The sequence below is a fragment of the Sapajus apella genome, unplaced genomic scaffold, assembly GCF_009761245.1.
Source record: "Sapajus apella isolate SASKATOON/1434 unplaced genomic scaffold, GSC_monkey_1.0 scaffold31, whole genome shotgun sequence".
NCBI lineage: Eukaryota > Metazoa > Chordata > Mammalia > Primates > Cebidae > Sapajus > Sapajus apella.
Window position 1 is genome coordinate 8,654,713 of NW_022436971.1, and position 19,252 is coordinate 8,673,964.

Here is a 19,252-nt window from a genome sequence, read left to right on the forward strand (position 1 = left end):
TTTACCTCAGTAATGCCAAAATAAATAGAAGCATAAAGCCTGACATCACTAATACTAATAAATAAAAAGGTCGAGGTTTTAAAACTGCAAACTGAGGACAGTATAGCAGACATGGAGGACTTTATGGATAATCGTGTGAGACCTCTACACATGTCAAAGTCACATTACATAAATGAATGGGACAGCCACATCTGGGACAACCCAGATAAGAAGCAGAACAACCCAGCTCATTTTGAGACCAGTATAAAATTGATTTAGAAAATAAAAATGTAAACATCAAAGATAGCACAAGACAAATACCTATCATTTTATTTCACATATACGTATAAATAGTCATAAAAATTGCTACAGGATGGGAAAAAAAAGAACAAAAGAAACTAGAATTTATTTGGAATATCATATATTCTTTATCCAAATATAATATCCTTCTTAAACTCAAAACAAACTAACAAACAAAACTGGGAGACCAGTTTCTTTAAAAACAAGCAAGCAAGGCAAATAAATAAAAACACTTCCTGAGCATGGTGCTGATGGCTATGTTCGTAGCTGAGGATATACATATGCATAGATATAGATTGTAACTAAGGAAGCTCAGAATCTTAATTTGAGGGTTAAACCAGGATAGTGGGGTGGAGGAACTCAGAGAGGAGGAGATTTCAGAAGAGGAGTGGCCAAATCCTAGGGAGTCTGGGTGGGAGGTTAGTGAATAAGATTAAGTTACAGCATTGAGGTCAATGGTGACTTTAAGAAGAACAATTTCTGCTGACTACAGAAGGAGGGAAAGAATGGGATTAAAATGGGTTGAAGACTGAATAGGCGGTAAGGAAGGGGAGACAATGGGTGTGAGTTGTGCATTTGATAAACACACACAGAGGGAAACAGAGACAATGAGTGGAGAGAAATGTGGGGGGTAAAGAAAGACTTTCAATGAAAGGTCCTGCAACGTGTTTGTATGTTAATGAAGATGAGCTAGGAGAACAGATGAGATTAAAGATCTCTCTCTTTCAGGAAAGAGATCTAAAAGGAACAAAATTTTTGAGTGAGGAGGAAGAAATGGAGTGGAGCAAGACACAGCAGATGGCTTGGCCTGTGGTGGGAGAAGCCTTCACGCTTCACCTAAACAGAAGGAAAGGAGGCGGAGATGGAGATGCAAGCACGGTCGCAGTTTTGGAAGAAAAATGATGGTATTTGTACTACCTAAAACTTTGCAATAGACATTGCATCTTTAAATTTAAGTATCTCTTCTTTAGCCTCACCACAGCTGTGTGAGAAAAGAGAGTAGTTATTATCACATTTAAGTCACAAGTGAAAAAACCGAGGTCAGATATACCAAATGACTTTCTCAAGATCATAAGCTAGTAAGTGGTGGTACAGTGCTTGAATTCTAATTTAAATTTCTTTCGTCAACATCAGGAAAACAGTCAAACTCTGTATCACTAGACATGTCAAACCTTAATTCTTAGACATAAGATGAAGCAAAAATATTGCTGGCTTCACTCCCACTTCTGTACTCTTTCTTTTCCTAGTGCTTGCTGGAATGTGGAAATGGTGGAGTAAGGCCGCTTTAGGCATAGCTGAAAGAAGGCACAGCCAGGAAAATAAGACGTATGGAAGATGGATGTTTTAAATGGCAGTCAGATGACTGGATGGCACCTATCCTTGACTCCATTCATTGGGCAGATTTTAGCTTATGCAAATGAAACCAGTCACAATCATGGGAAGAAAGTAAGAAGAGAAGTTTTGGTGTAGAGGCTGATAAGTTCAGTCATGGATATTTTGAGTGCAGAATATCCAACTGGCCGTTGAAGGAATGGAGCTTAATCTCAACTGAGCTATCTGGGCTTGAGCTGTAGTTTGAGTAGTCACCACACAGATAATGTTTGTTGTAAATTAGAGGTGATAACTTGCATTTGAAACAAAAAGTGTTTAAAAACTGCAGTGACACTTATAAATCCTCTTTCAATTCGTCTGTTGGAATAAAGGTCTTTCATGTCCCAGGGAGGTGCTGTTGACATGGTAAATTTCTATGGGAATTTTTTTTTTGCTGAGCAAGGTTTAATTGTAAGCAATTGCAGGGTTTATGTCATATCTAAATGGTATTTCTTTCAAGCACATAAATGGTCTTTACTGACAGGAGGCCGTGCAAATGTTCCCCTTTTACAATTTACTGAAATTGCTTGTTATTTTTAGAGGGAAGTCAGGCATTAGTAAGCCCAGTGCTGAAAACAAGTCTTTCATAAGCAGACAACTTAAAATTTGACATAAATTGTACCACTTCTAATGTCAATAATTCCAGCAGATTTTATATTGTGGATTATAATTTTTAATAATATTTTAAAAATGTGCCCTCAGTAATCCTGAGTGATACTAGGGCAGCCATCATCCCATTTTTATAGACGAGTAACCTGAGGCACTGGAGGGTGAAGTGACTTGCTCAGGGTGCCAGAGAAACCAACAGACATCAGGCCATGTGACTCTTATCAGCTCTTTGATACCATTTGAAATGATACCATTTTCAATCCCCTTAATAATGCTGAGAGCCCTCTAATACAGTGAGTAAATCAAGACATGACTGTAGTTTAATTTTAATAATTTATGGCTCTCCATATAGTTGCAAGCTTGTTTTCTAGAGGATATTAAACTCTGAAATTTTAGGTGATAAGAAATTTGTTTATAGTTCTGAGCTAGTAATCTGATGTTATATCAGGATCCAGTGGGGCTAGAAGATTAGTCATCTTCTTTTATTGATAATATGGCTTGGAGCTCAGGAAAAAATAAGAGTGAATTTTGTTTTTCCAATGACTTTTAAATGATGCTTCAAGTTCCCAATACCTATTGACTAAAACAAATTAATTCATATACTTGCTTCAACTTCCCTTTGATAAATTAACAGACAAGGCTGTTAAACATGGCAGTAGCTATTCATAACCATATATTGTTTCAACAAAACATCCAGTAGGAATTATTTTGAAATATACACTATGTTGTTGGCCCTTAAAAGCCATATTAAAACGAGCTCCATGAGATTAACAGCTTCTTAGAAAAGTACCTGCTTCTTAGAAAAGCAAAAATGCATCTGCTTATTAGAAAAGCGGCCACAGACTTCTAACAATAGAGAAAATAATGATTAAAAAAAAAAAGAAAAGTCTTTAACGGGCCAATTGAGGGAGCTGGGGCAGGATTTGGCGGTCTTCTTTGTGTCAGGGCTGGATGCCTCAGTTGCTTTTCCTATACTTTTGAGCTCCATAGAGAGCTGAGATAAAATCATCAAGATACATGTACTTGGCACCTCCAGGCTGCCAGAGCTGGAAGGGATGGAGGGGAGGGACAGGAGTTATTAGAGTTACCGTGTTTGGATGGGTGTGATTCACCATCATTGTGTTACATGTTTGACATACATTATCCATTTATCCTTTGTAATAATAGTCTTGCAGCATAAATACAATAATCACCATTACAGATAAGGAAAGTGGAACTAAAAAAATTCAGTAATATATCCAAGATCATACAGTTGCAAATGGATTTGGAGTTCAATCTCAGGCTTTATGTCTGTAAAGACAGTGTTTATTTTCCTGCCTTGCCCTGGAAGTGTTAGTCCCCAGACTTATTTCTTTATATGTGTTTCTCTTTCCCCCTTACATACTTCCCAGGCATTTTCAAGAAGAGAACTTATCCTTTGGGTGATGAAGGCGGACTTCTCAGTGGCTCTGTTTTTTCTTTTCAGTCACTTCTCAACATCTCCTTTTAACTCTCAAGGGTGCTTCAGAAGTACCTTGTCTCTTTCATCCTAACTCATAGAGGACTGGCTTTGTGAGCCCTTGAAAGACTCCATACAAACTTCTGACCACTGGGTCAGGGAATAAGCTATTTATTATAATGGGAGGCTTCTTATTTGGGTAGCTTCTTGGGTTTCCATCCAACATTACAGACTCCAGGATCTATGGCTGGTACTTCCCTTCCCACCTCCTCAGAGCATAGATCTGTGCCCCTTGACTGAACATTTAGCTATCTCCTCTGGAAGTTTTCTTCCTTTGGAGATTGTCTTGACCACGATAAACACCCATTTTGCCTATGCTGCCACAGCTGTCCCATTCCATGGTTGTAACCTGAAGACTTGTCTTTCCCCAACTTAATATCCTTCAATTCACCATTGTCTTCAGGGTACTGTATACACCCCCAACATGCCATTCAATGGTATTCGCAAACTAAACTCATCTTTTTCTCAGCTGAATTACTGTAGTCCCCTCTTCTTTTCCACTCCTTGCTTTATCTCAATCTACTTCAAATATATCAAACTGTAATCAAGTACTTGTATTTTTTTAAAGAAAAAGAGAATGAGTTACTTTTTTTTTTTTTTTTTTTTTTGAGACGGAGTTTCACTCATGTTACCCAGGCTGGAGTGCAATGGTGCGATCTCGGCTCACCGCAACCTCCGCCTCCTGGGTTCAGGCAATTCTCCTGCCTCAGCCTCCTGAGTAGCTGGGATTACAGGTACGCACCACCATGCCCAGCTAATGTTTTGTATTTTTAGTAGAGACGGGGTTTCACCATGTTGACCAGGATGGTCTCGATCTCTTGACCTTGTGATCCACCCGCCTCGGCCTCCCAAAGTGCGGGGATTACAGGCTTGAGCCACCGCGCCCGGCCTAATGAGTTACTTTTTAAGATTATTTTCTCTTTTCTCTATTTCCCTCTGTTCCCCACTTACTACTTAGCACTTTAGAAATGCAATTGTGGCCTTCTACCTCCCCTTCACCAGACACTCTCTATAGGACAAGTTCAACTAAACATGTGTTCCAAGCTCTAGAACAGAACTCTCACCCACCAGAAGATTGCTTCCAGAGACAACCGTTGGTTTATAACCCAGCATCCTGCTATGAAACTCTCTTCCATGTAGAGAGTTCTTGGCCACCGTTACAACCTATTTCTGCCCATGAGGGTGCCAACTCAACTGCCTGGTAGATAAGTTACCAAGCTAGCACAGGGATTCCCCACACCACCTGCTGTCTTCCCACGCCACCTTTTAAAAGTGCCCACTTTCTGCTCCAAAAGCGAAGTGGTACCCTTTAGGCAGGAAGCCTGTACTTCTTCCCTTAAGCTAGCTTTGAAATGAAAGTCACTTTCTTTACACTAGACCTCGCTCTTGTTAATTGGATTCTGCAAGTGGCAAGTGACTGAACCTGCTTTTGGTTACAAAACTACTCATTCTGTTTTTTGGGAACTTCCTCCTCATGAGCATTGGTTTCAGTCTTTAGGATACTCCTGTACCAATCTCTACTTGAAAAATTTTCTCTCAGGATGTGAGGGTTATCTGATTGTGGTATCTGTCACACTTTGACAACCAGTGTTGACTCAGCTGGCCTGGCTGGCAAGGCGGGTGTCCCCTTCCTGCCTCACTGCTCCATGTGCATCCCTCCAGAAGCTGTGCACTAGGTTGAGGAGGGTGACACTTCCCAATAGATGAGCACTGGGGAATGTCCCCCTAGCGAGAACCTCCAAACAAGCAGTCAAAATTCCCCTCCTCTTTGAAGCACCACCTCAAATACTTTTTCTTCTGTGAAGGCTTTGTAAATGCCTCAATACAGTTTTAGTGACTTGTTTCACTTGGAGCTTCACTGCACGTAATGTGCTTCTTGTTATTGGAATCAAAGCATCCCCGTATACTTACTCGTACTTTTCTCTGTACAGTGAGCTTCTAGAGGACACTTTTTCTGACTTATTCATGTGGTCTTCTTTGCCTATGACATGGCCCCATTACTAACTAGGTTTACAGTTTTAGACCTGGCCTGGGCCTCAACCTTTTCTTGCTCCTACAGTTATCATTTTTGAAATCATACCTTAAAAATTGTTAAGAAGTGTCATATACTTAATAAATAGTAGACACTTTGTCAAGTTTTTCATGTGCATTTTCTCTTTTAATTCTCAAACAACCCAACTAAATGGAAATGATTATTATCCTCTTTGTAACCATAAGGCATTTACAGTTCAGAGGATCTGAATACTTTTCCCAAGTCAAATCCATAGTGATTGATAAAGTGACATACTATTTCCTGGAGCCCAGACTAATGATCATGAGCAAAAAACACGTGTCTAATACAACTGCCTGAATTGCTTATACATAAACTGCCCAATTTTCTAAGTATCAGTATTTGAAGAATAAAGGTTCAAGCATTGTTTTATGGATTTTGATGGAATCAGCTCAGCTTTTTTCTCCCAGATTGTAGTTTGCAAATTTCTTTGTCTGTCTACAGGAGTTGTAGATTCACTGTCAGTTTCTGGGTCTTCCTTGCTTTCATTTTTTTATTTGTATTGTAGCAAAAACAGAAGAACTTTCTTTTAGGGGACTGTTTTTTCTCTTCTGAGATGAATCTTGTGTTTTTTGTTTATCACCATCACCCATTTCAATTTCTCTCTTTAGGTCCTTTCTCTCTAGTTTATAATGTCATCCAATTTAGAACAGCAAATTTAATTAATAAGATGTATCTCTTTTAAGATTAATGAAAATGAGAAGACCAAAGGCAGCTTTGAGCTCTTTGGCAGCTCATTCTAATTTAAAACATTGACCAAATCAATCTTTATGCTATTTTATTGTTCATAAGAGATTCTGTTCAAGGCAAAAATCTCACTCTAATGAGCATTTTGGGGGGATTAGTCTAGAGAAAATACTTGGCTTGTAGGGTAAGGAGATCAGTTTACCACAGAGTACAGGGCCAGTTTCGGTCAAAGCTGACCCGCACTAGCAGCAAAGAGAATAAGCAGAAATTGAGGTCAAATTCAAATTATCAAGTCAGAGTCTGGATTTAAAGATCAGAACAAAAGCAGTAAGGAGACAGAATGGAAGGGTATGGGTTCAGAGATATAACCTCAACCCTAGTGAGGTTATAAACTGGTAGCAATGAATAAATCACATTATGTAAGGGTCAAAGGTAGAAAGACTTGACCCTTACATATGTGATTTATTCATTGTTACTAGTTTTGATTACTAGAGGAAAACATCTCCAACTATATATCTACAAGAGTGGAATCATGGAGAAGCTAAATTTATAAACTCATAATGGCTATAATGATTCCATCTTTAGCATGTATTTAAAATCTGTAAAGTACAAAGGTTCTTAAGAGGAAATGAAGAACAGAGAATTCAAGCACTGTTCATTTAAATTCTCATATCTGGAATTACTTCTAAGGAATTAGAGAACAGAAAACACTATAAATTTCTCTTGTAGTTTTCAGCTCTGATTTCAGAGAAAAGACTTGAGAAAAGTATTCATCAATTTTATGAAATATTAAACTCTGGAAAATAATAGCAAACCTATCAATATGAATCTATAAAACTATTCATTTATTCGTTCTTCAGGTATATATATGGAAATGTGACTAAATGTATATTAAACTTTTTCTATGTGACCTATTTGACACATTATTTATAAAATAACGAACATAAGGGTATAAAAATTATTAAGCAAATTACATCAAAAATTTGGATTTAGGAGAAAATTCTTTAAAAACTCAAACTTTATAAAGCATTAGAAAATAAATGTTAGATGTTTAAAGTGGTTGAGAAAAGTGAAATCATAAGGTACAAAATGTATACATGTTTAGTTAATTGATCTCGCAAAGAAAATAAACTTTATAAGGATATAAACAATAAGAAAAATCATGAAGACAAAGGCTGATAAATTGGACTAGATTCACATTTAAAACCTTGATACATTAATAATATTGATTTTACATATAAAATACTGATTGTTATGTTTTTTTGTGAAACATTTTATATGCCAATAAGAAAAGCACAAAAACTGAAAAACTGCAGAGAATAATTTATAAAAGGTTAAATACAAGTTGATAATAAGCACAAATTTGAAAACTAAAAAATTGTAAGTTACCACATATGCAGATTTAAATTAATGATGCTATTTTTACTTGTTTAACAGAAACAAAAAGGAGACAAAAAAGCTCACCTATTAAAAATCAAAAAAGAAGGATATAATATATACAACTGTTGTTTTTATAAATTGTGTCACCTTCTGAGAAAACTGTTTAACAATATGGATTGAGCCTTAAAATATCTGTATTATTTTGCCTAGAATCTTCACCTAAGATAATATGTCCCCGAGTACCAATCACAAAGGCATACAAAATTCACCTACATGGAAATTAAGAAGAAAATCTTGAACAATACAAAAATTGTTCAATAATGGAATATTATGCTGTCATAAAATGTTTTCACGTAACATTTATTTTAAAAGAAATATCTGGATAATTTTTATAAATTTAAAAGAAGAGGAAATAAATAGAGGATGAGAGTAGCATTTTTACAGTGCAAATCTGGGAGATACTTGACAGACTGGGTCAAAATACAGCAGGGCTTTAAGACTGAATTCTGCATTCCATCTACGATGCAGACAGAGTTATGAAGTGCATGAGGGCTTTGATGAGCTGAGTTCAGCTGTGGAATTTTTATAACTTTGGATATGGAGCAATGTGAAAAGAAACAACCTCCAGCAGGCTCTGGGGACAATCACTCAGCAAAGTTTAGTTAAATGTGGTGGTAACTTTGAAATCAGTGTTTTGTTTTGTTTTGCTTTGCTTTTTAAACACACTAGTTATACACACAAGGCTATCTCACTAAGGGAAAAAGTAGTAAAGACAGGAGTAGAACAGAAAATTTTAGAAGCCAGCTAAGGATCTAATGTCAAAATTCCATAGACAAGATGCTAGTGGAAGAAACTGAGGCAGACTCAGGGATTCAACCTAGGTCATAGTCTGCTTAAAGGGAGGCTCCAAGTCTCCATAGGAAACGTGAAAATTAGTCTTGTGTCAAATTTGAAATCAAAGCCATCAGGAGTTAAGCAGTGATCAGATACAGGGTCTTCAGTAACTACCCATTTAAGAGATCTCTATGGATAATGGTTTATTATGGTACCCTTATTATTATAATTATTTAATGTAAATGCCTATACCTAGCACACAGTAGAAATGCAAATGGTCAGAAAGAACTGCTGAACTGAATAATCAGAAAAGAACAGATTTGGTTATGTTGTCAATCAAATTATCAGCCTAATGCTTTGTTAAATGTTTTTATTAAGGCTTCATGACAAATAGTATTCCTTTAAAGAATTCATGCTGTGGCCAATTTCTCAGAGGAAATTTGCATGCTTAAATACATTTATTCCGTTAACAGAAAAATTCAAAACAATGAATAAAAAATAAAATAAAACCTGATTCTTTTATAAAACCTATAGAATAAATGAAAAGCAGGGTAGAGATTCCAGCAGGAGGACAGTTTTGCAAATTCTATAGATATTAGAAGGATAAAAAGAGAATATGATGAACCACTTTATGCTATTAATTTAAAAACTAGTCAGAAGGAACAAATTCCAACCCTCATGCAAGAATAATTCGACAGGAACATTTAATAATTCTGCAAATCCATAAGGGAGATATACCAATTTCACACAAATTCTTTCATAAAATAAACAGAAGCTCATATATTCTGACTTATTTTCTCAGAACCGTGTTACCCTGTTGCCAGTGCCAAAGTCACTACAGAGAAAAATAACTGCACAGTTTCCTTCATGAATATCTCTAATATTCTTTAAAAATAATACTAAAAATAAAGATATATATAAAGAGGATAATACATTATGACTAAGAGGAGTTTATCATAGGAATGCAAAGTTGTTTTAACATTAAAAAATAATTCATGCAATTTCCTTTATCCACAGACTAAAGCGTAGAATCCATACAATCATCTCAATAGTGCAGAAAAAGCAGTTGTCAAAATTCAGTATCCTTTCGTTTTAGAAACTCTCATTAAAGTAGGAATAAGAAGGAACTTCCTCAAAGAAATAAAGAGGAACTATGTAAACTATAACTAACATCATATGCATTCAATGTTGAAAGTCTGAATGTTATCCTATAAGACTGAAACAAAGGAAAGGCATTCACTTCAATAATTCTATTCACTTTGTACTAGGTTCTAGTTGGTACAATAAGGCAAGAAAAATAAATGTCTTCTAGATTAATTAGCAAGAAATAAAACTCTTTATTATGATATGACATGGTAACCTATGAAGAAAGTCTTAAAGAATCTTCAAAGTTGGCCTGGCGTGGGGGCTCACGCCTGTAATCCCAGGACTTTGGGAGGCCGAGGTGAGTGGATCACGAGGTCAAGAGATCGAGACCATCCTGCCCAACATGGTGAAACGCTGTCTCTACTAAAAAATACAAAAATTAGCTGGGCGTAGTGGTGCGCGCCTGTAGTCACAGCTACTTGGGAGGCTGAGGCAGAAGCACTGCTTGAACCCAGGAGGTAGAGGTTGCAGTGAGCCGAGCTCACTCCATTGCACTCCAGCCTGGCACCTGGTGATAAAGACTCTGTCTCAAAAAAAAAAAAAAAAAAAAAAGAGAAAAAGAATCTGCAAAGTCATCTGCTAGAATTAAGGTGTTAGTTCATTTTTAAGAATGTTGGTGGGCAGTAATGTAAAATAGTTTGCATTTTTCCATTAGGTAATAAAAAATATTGAAATCTACAATAGTATTTTTCTGCTTATTGTTCCAAAATAAGAGAGGTTTGTTGTATATTCCCTAGGTAATTTATTTTTATAGTCACACAAATTTTTGCTTTATACATTTAAGGCTATTATATTTTATAAAATGAAAAGCTAGAATTGTTATATCCTCATATTGAATTAAAATTATATCATTTTGAAGAAAGCCTCTGCAATCATATTAATACTTTTACTGTGTGTTATATTTTGTCTGATATTAATATAGCTTCATCAACTTTTACATCCAATTCTTTTTAGTCTTGCTAATTTCAAATTTCTATTTCTTTACATTTTGTGATTTAATAATTTATCTCTTCTAACCAGATTAAATCCACTGAAATATATTTCATTGCAGTTGTGGGTATACAATACACACATATTTCTAGTGATTTATTTTCTACTTCTATCTAGTGAGTTTTTTTTTTTCTCCAACAATGGCACTAGTGCTGGGCTCTGATAAAATAACGTTTGTGCTCTTATTGCTTTTGGAATGTCATGGTTTTATGGTTTGTAGGCCAATGGAAGGTGCTAAGAGAGATGTATTTAAAAATCCTGATACTGCCAATTCAAGTTAAACCTTATACATCCTATAAAATCAAAAGTTAAGTTTATCCTGCTAAGGGAAGGGGGGAAAAATTTTGCCTTTAAATGCCTATAATTATAATGTTTTACATAGTCAGAAGATAAAATTTTAAAAAGAGAAGCAAATGCAAATCCTAAAGCTGAAAACAAATAGAAACAATGGCTTTTTATTTCATACTTTATTTCTATTCTTATACCGAAAATTTGATTCCTTGTAAATTAACATACTGTTTAATTTTCTATGTTCTTCAACATGTATTTTTATTTCCTGGTCAAACTCGATCTGCAAAACATATAATGGTTTTAAAATGGAATATGATGATGTTATTACTAACAAAAATAAAATTACTGATTGCTGCTTAAGATTTTTTAGTTATTTGGCCTCAAAACATATTTCTCCTAGAATGTAAAGTTCCCAGTTTTGTTTTCAAAAGTAACCTGAAAAATTTTATTTACAAGTTTTGTTACTAGTTTGATATACTACTATGCTAGATTTACAATTGTTTTTATTTGTTTTCAGTTTTAGGATTTGAATTTACTTCTCTTTTTCAAATTTTATTTTCTGACTATGTAAAACATTTATAGGCTTTAAAAGGCAAAATTGTTCTCCCCTTCCCTTAGCAGACGAAAGCTCCAGCACACAGACTTCACTTAACCCCCAGGGCGAAACGCGGCTGAGATGTGCCTACTTCTTGTTCCAAGTATTCTCACTTTTTGACTTGAACAGCATTCCTTAAAAAATTCTTATAGCCTCATTTCACTTTTAAAAAAGGTATTATTTAATAATAGTCCACTGAGAATTTTCAAATATCATATTACAGGCGGCTTTCAGGGTCTCTAGGCCACCAATCGCCAGAATCAGATCTTTCCGAACCATGTCATATTCATCTCCAGTCTCAGAATCTAGAACAAACAATATACTGCTTAGTTTTTGGTAGTTATTAAATGAAGAAGCAAATTGATTCCTCTGTAATTCCATATTTTTTAATTAACAAAGAGACCAATATTTCTCAACAATGATGCTGCTGACATTTGAGGCCAATTAATTATTTGTCATAGGGACCTATCTTTAGCGCAACCAGATGTTTAGCATCATTGTGGCCTTTGACTACTAGGTGTCCATAGCCACCCTCCCCCTCACCCCGTAATCATGGTATTCAAAAGTGTCTCCAGATATGGTTAAATACTCCCTTGCAGATGGGGGGGGATTACTCACAATTTGGAACCACTAATGTTTGACAATATGAGAAGACATTTTACTATGTTGATAAAAATGATATTCTTGTCCTTTGAATATAAGAGTTTTAGCCAACATGGTTGAACTTTGTGGTGAAAATGAAATTACTTGCAATTATTTCTTCCCTTGCTTGACTGTCTCCTTGACATTCTTTTAAGGAGCAGCTATGCCAGAGAAAGGTATTCCTCTAAATCCCTTTGTAGTGATAAAAACAGGCCAATGGACATTAGGGGTATGTGTGTGTGTGTGTGTGTGTGTGTATGTGTGCACATGTATGCGTGTGAAATATACTTTCCTCTGTGTGGCTGCAACAAAGCCAATTAATGTAGGAAGCTTTCCTGCCCAGATTCTGCCCTATCTTTCCATGCCCTTTCTTCTCTGTCACCATCACCCAGTCACCTACCTGGTCTCTACCAGGACAAGTTGACCATTGCACTAATGCACATAAGAAATTTAGTGTCAGTCCTGGATAAAGCAGTAGGCCCACTCATGTGGCATGGATTTTTGAGTCCTGGTGACAAAGGAAATTAAAACTCTTGCTGTGAAAGGCAGATGAGCTCTATTGGTGAGATTTATATAGTTAACTAGTGCAGCTTTTATTTGTTCTGCCAAAATATTCACTGTTTTTCTCCACTCCATGTATCACTCTGTTTACGCTGACAGATATTTTTAAACCCATAAATTATTTAAGGACAAGAGAAGCATTATTAAGGATATGTCAAAATAAAGGCTTTTAGGGAAGATGCTTCATTCAGAGAAGAGCTGAGGAGAAATGTATAAGACAAGAACACCTGCTCTTATTAGACTGATTAGCAAAGCACTATGCTTGTTTCAACCAACAAACATCTGTTGAGAATAAATTTTGTGTTTAGGAAGACCAATGGGACAGAAGACATGCCCCTCCAGTAGTTTATTAATAGGATGATCAAACTGGGGCATTTTTGAGAGTGAAAGGTGCTATTAATAAATTCATGGGATAAGAGGCATGACAAAGAACCAGCTGACTCCAAACCAAGATGAATTGGCTTCAAATTTTACCATAGTAGTTGGGGAGTTAAGATACATGATCAGCTAGATTTTCATGATCTTCTACTTAGATGTATTACAAGTGAAACACTGAATTATTGAAGAAGGCTAGAAAAGTGCTGAATTATTGTATGCTGGGTACAAGGGGTGGAAGGAGGAGACAAAATTTGTAAAACACTCTCAGAGGACCAACTGACATCGTTTAAGCACTAAACATGTGTTATCCATGCAAAACAGAGCATGTTCTCACACTGCCTCCTAGAATGTTACAACTTTCTAAGGGAAGTAATTTTATGCAAATCACATGCTGTAACTTAGTGGTATATTGATGGTATTGTCATTTAAGGCTAGATCCATTCATTTCAAAGCTAATTATTGAGTATATCCCAGGCACCATCAGCTGAGGACTCAAAGAAAGTGCCTCTCTTCAGGAAGTTTACCATCTGTAGGAGATGCTTGCAGTACAGTGAGTGTTGCCTTTAAGGGATATTTTAGAATCTGTTTTGGAAAAGGGAATAATTATTATGTGCATTGCATTTTAAAGACCTAAAGAAAGTGAACGTTTTACCTGATTTCTGAAATTTGTGCTTTTTATCCACAAGCTGGGAATCCAGAAGTATTTATAGCTGCTATTTAATGGCATTTCTTGGTAAATATGTATGTATTTGAGAAGTATATATGGATTTCTACCTATGTTATTTAATCCTCATAATACCATTGAAAGCATGTGTTGCTATCTCATTTTACAGATGATGATACCAAGATTTTAAGTGGCAGTGGCAATTTTGAATTACAGAATGAAGAAGAGCTGGAATTATGCACTGGACTTATGTAAAACATTTCCCTCAAATTCACCATTTTCAGCTCTATGATGGACAATGGACAATAGACTAAGGGTGGCTTCGTGGCAGTGTCAGAGGAGGCTCTTGGGCAGGTCAGCAATGCCAATCCCAACATCAAGACAACTGCTCTGTCAGAGCGCAGGTGGTAGTCCCATTGTCTATATATTCTATTTTATGAAAAATAGTAAATTATGTTTATTTTAAAGACAAAAACCTTGCTGGGTTTTTTTTGTTTGTTTGTTTTAGACAAACAAAATGCAGAGACCAGATTGAATCCACTGTTTTCCTGTCCATTGTTTGCAACATGAAGTAGAAAAAGAGCCAGCATGATCCTGTTTATTTTGAGCACCAAGAGACTCTATTCTTCCACATTCTCTCACTTTTAATGACATATGCATATGACGCTATAATGTCTTAAAATGGAAAGAATAGGAAAAATGCTGTGTGGTCTCTATTCCTAACAGCAACACTGTAAATGAGCTGTGATCTAGGTGCATGTTAATAACAATACAGAGATTAGATAGGAAATGGGAGAAATTATTTAACCAATATGCTTTGGGTGGCCTAAGGAGAAGACTGAAAATGACTTTGTGGCCCAGGCAGAAAAGCAAAATGGCAGACACAAGAGGGCACAAGGAGGAGTCATCAAGTTCTCCTTATAAGGGATTTTGGTGGCATCAGCACCTTGAGTAGAGAAATGGGTAGAGTAAAACATCTGTCCTGTCTTTCCTGCCTATGCAGTGCCACTGAGTAACCAAAGAACAGACGAAAGGGTTTCTCTTTTTGCTTTCTCTTGTGAATGCACGGAGGTCTAATGCCTTAATTAATGGAACTAGGTATTGCCCATCAATGTAGCTAATATCATTGAATGAGATGCAACAATGGTATTTTTTCCCAGTACAAGAACACCACCGCTTACTCCTGTGCTGAAAGTCTGGTAAGTAAGACCTGGCAAAAGCTGCACAGGGATTTGTCAGGTAAAGTAGGGATCGAGGTCACCTGCCTGGCTGTGGAAGCTCTGATCCTGGATCTATTCTCCTGATTTTAGATGCAGTCCACTTTCCTCCCCAATGCTTTTCCACCTCGTGGTTATTGTACCTCCCCTTTGCTCTGAAGTCCCAGTGGTGATAGTTAGTGTTCTATAAAAGCTGTGAACCAGAATAACAGTAATGTGGTTGTACATAGGAGAAAAAGGGGCTTATCCCTTTCCCCAGCCATATCCTTCCAGCCTGTGTAACCTGCTGAGGTTGCAGTGGGCCCTCTGTTTCCTCTGGCCTTGACAGTCTCTTTTTATTAACTGGCTTAGGTTTTGTGTTTCTAAGAGATGTTGAGGCATCAATTGTTTCTTCTCCTATGGAGCAACTGTGATTTATTTTAGTGAAAAGTCTCAACTCTAGAAAGAAACCAAAGGATGTTAGTGTCCCCATTGCTGAGGAATAGGCCATTTTCTTGAAAGTCCGTGATTAAATAAGTGTCATTACATTTAGAACAAAATTTATTTATTAGAGCAGTTGAATGCCATGACCAAGAGCTATTTCTTGGCTGGAGCTTCTGGGCAGATGGAGCAGACAAAAACATGGGGAAGACTCAGGTGCTGACATTCTCTAGTCAAACTCTTATGACTTTTTTATTTGTTCAGAGAATATCCTCTTACCTTCACACTTGGGTTTGAATGGTTGGAGTTGACTAAAATATAAATTGACCAAGCTGTCCTGGTGTAACAGATGAGTCTGTGTAAACTAGCTGTTAATAGGTTCTTACTGAAGGGAATGTTATGTCATGGCTGAAAGCACATGCTTTGGTAAAAACTGTGCTTAAATCTTAGATCCATAATTTTCTAGCTGTGTAATCTTAAGATAAGGTACCAATCCTGCTTATTCCTCAGTTTCCCTGCGTATAAAATAAAGGTGGTAAAAGCATTTATTTCATGGATCTTCATCAGACAAGAATTAAATTAGTGAAAAACTATGAGGCCTTAGAATACTGCCTCATATCCAATAAGCAGTAAATCAATGTTAGTGATTATTAGATCTCTAATTGCGTTGAACCTGCTCAAATCATCTGTTGCCGAGAATCCTCTCTTGATTACTTTCTTTCACAACCATTACTCTTCTCGGTGCCATAGAAAGGTGAGAATATTAGAAACAGACAATCCTGGCTTTATTTACATATAGTGACATTTACAAACCAGGTAACTTGGGCAAGATATGTATTAATAAGTCCTTTAAACACTTTTTCTTATATCTGCAACACCATGGATCAAATCACACTGACCTGTTAAGTTGCTGTGATAATTAAATAAGATAATGAGATAGTGTTTAGTAGAATCTGGGAGACTAGATTTCAGTAAAAATGAATAGCCTCTTCTATTGGAGAACTTGCAATCTGCCTTTTTACTTCTGAGGTATTGACCTTACTTCTATGGCTTTGCACTGCTGTCCAACAATCATTCCACATTCAAATGGTTGATGCTACCTTCTTGATTCCTTATGGGCTTCTGATACATAGACCAGAATTCCTGTTGCTTTGAGTAACTTACAGGGACTGCCAAAGGGTAAGAAACTGATTTCCTTAATGCATTCACCATCCAACAAATATTTATTAGATGGCAACTGTGTATCAGCACCACAAGGGAAAGATATGAGATCTATCAATCCAGACAGACTTTCTGCTGTAATGGGTCTTGCAGTCTTATGATGGAAATATATTGAATTCATAATTACACATATGATCATTAAATCAATGCAGTGGGAATTACTATTTTTGGAATTTACCCCAGAAATACTTTTGATGGAATATTCAACCTTAAATTCTTAAGAACATATGGGTTTTATTATCTACTGTTTCTGGAATTATCAATTAGAAGATGTTATTGGAAGGCTGGTGTTGTCTCACTTAAGAAAATTAGCTGTTTGATGAAGTAACAGACTTGCCATCTCTGGAAGGGTTCACAATGGTCTCATGGAATGTTACTATTTCCTTGGATTTTATAAACCTCATAGTATGCATTTGTAGTGAATTAAGAATCTTGCTATAAACTCAAGGTTTATGTCTACTCAAAATTCTTATGTTGAAATCTAATCCTCAGTGTGGAGATATTTGAAGATAGGGCCTTTTGGAGCCGACTAGGTCATGAAGACGAGGCCCTTGTGAATGAGATTAAGGTCCTTATAGAAAAAAAACTGCAAATATCTTCTTCACCCCTTCCACCATGGAAGGCACAGGAAAAAAATGGCCATCTGTGAACAAAGAAGTTGGCCCATACCAGATGATGAATCTGCCAGCTCCTTAACCTTGCACTTCCCAGTCTCTAAAACTGTGAGAAATAAATTTTTGTTGTTTGTAAGCCACCCAGTCTATGACATTCTGTTTTAGCAGCCTGGAAGAACTAAAAAGAAAAAAAATTTAAACTGGACAGCGTCTCTGGAATACTGATTCTCCAAACAAAGGAAATATGTGCATTTGGCAGACAGTGTCGCTAAACAGTTACAATAAGTTGACAGACTTGATTTTGGCAACTGAATTCATTGATTATCTGACTCACACTACAGGTTAACAGTTCAGGTAAGTGGGGGTCCTATTACCTATGATAAAAAGCTTGCAGGTGTCTTTGAACCAACAAGTTTTATGCCTAAATTGAATTTTGTCAAAAGTTTAAAATAATTTCATTGTAAAAATATATTCTGACAAAACTTGTAAGGCTCCCTTTCCTTCTCAGAATAAAGTTCGTTTTGGTTAATATTGCACCTATTGTGAGGCAATGAGATCAAGGGAATTTCCACTGCATCTAAGAACAGGATGTGTGTCAGGCATTGTGAGACCACATTGGGTGGCTGAGTGGGGCTGAAGCTATCTTATCTATATTTTTGGGGGGTGCGGCAGTTAAAAGCTTGCTGAATAAAAAAGAGACATGACCCCGTGGAACTAGGAAATTGAGTAAGTGAAAGTGAAGAAGTGTTTTCCCTTTCTTTTATGCCTACTTCTCTCTGTACTCCTGCTGACTGACTTTCCTATGACTCAGTGAAGGTGGCAGGAGACATCTGCCCCACAGCTTTGTGGTTTTGTAGCTTTTAAGTTCCAGACATCAGGCTGTGCTGTGATTAAAATCTCTAGCCACATGCACACTTAGGTTGGTTGTAGCACTGTTTACAGTAGAAAAGACTTGGAACCAACCCAAATGTCCATCAATGATAGACTGGATAAAGAAAACGTGGCACATGTACACCATGGAATACTATGCAGCCATAAAAAGGGATGAGTTCATGTCCTTTGCAGGGACATGGATGAATCTGGAAACTGTCATTCTCGGCAAACTGACACGAGAACATAAAATCAAACACCACATGTTCTCACTCATAAGTGGGTGTTGAACAAAGAAAACACATGGACAGAGGGAGGGGAACATCACATACGGGGTCTGTTGGGGGATGAGGGGCTGGGGAGGCATAGCAGAGGGTGGGGGGATTGGGGAGGGATAACATGGGAAGAAATACCTAAGGTAAGTGACGGAGGATGGAGGCATCAAACCACCTTGGCATGTATATACCTATGTAACAATCCTGCAAGATCTGCACATGTACTCCAGAATTATATATATATATATATATATATATATATATACCTATATAAAGAGATCTATAGCCAAAATTCCAAATGCTTAAAAAGGGACTGGGATCTCTCTAGGTAGTGTTAGGTGTCTGTCCATAGTCTAGTCAACCTTGGCCATTAGAACGTGACCATCTATGTGTCTTGACTGTAGGGAGCCCACTTGTATAATCGGGGTAGATAGTTCTAAGGGAAATAGAATGTCTTTGACCCACAGCCTTGGAGAACACCTGAAAAGATGTCTACTGCTTTATCCATTTTAAGTTTAAGAATAATTGCACCAAGAGAATAGATCTTAAGTGTTTTATCGCAAAAAATAAGTATGTGAGATGATGCATAGTTGATTAGCTCTATATTACCATTCCGCAATGTATATATATTTCAAAACATGATGTTGTATACAATAAATA

The 19,252-nt window shown here is 36.7% G+C and overlaps 1 long non-coding RNA gene across 1 annotated transcript; it reads left to right on the plus strand.

The window, feature by feature from the left end:
* The first annotated feature begins 596 nt into the window (after positions 1-596).
* LOC116562009 lies at positions 597-18,339 on the plus strand. Its single transcript, XR_004273706.1, has 3 exons — positions 597-934; positions 1,009-1,184; positions 14,260-18,339. It is a non-coding gene; the product is annotated as an uncharacterized LOC116562009 (long non-coding RNA).
* The last annotated feature ends 913 nt before the right edge of the window (positions 18,340-19,252 follow it).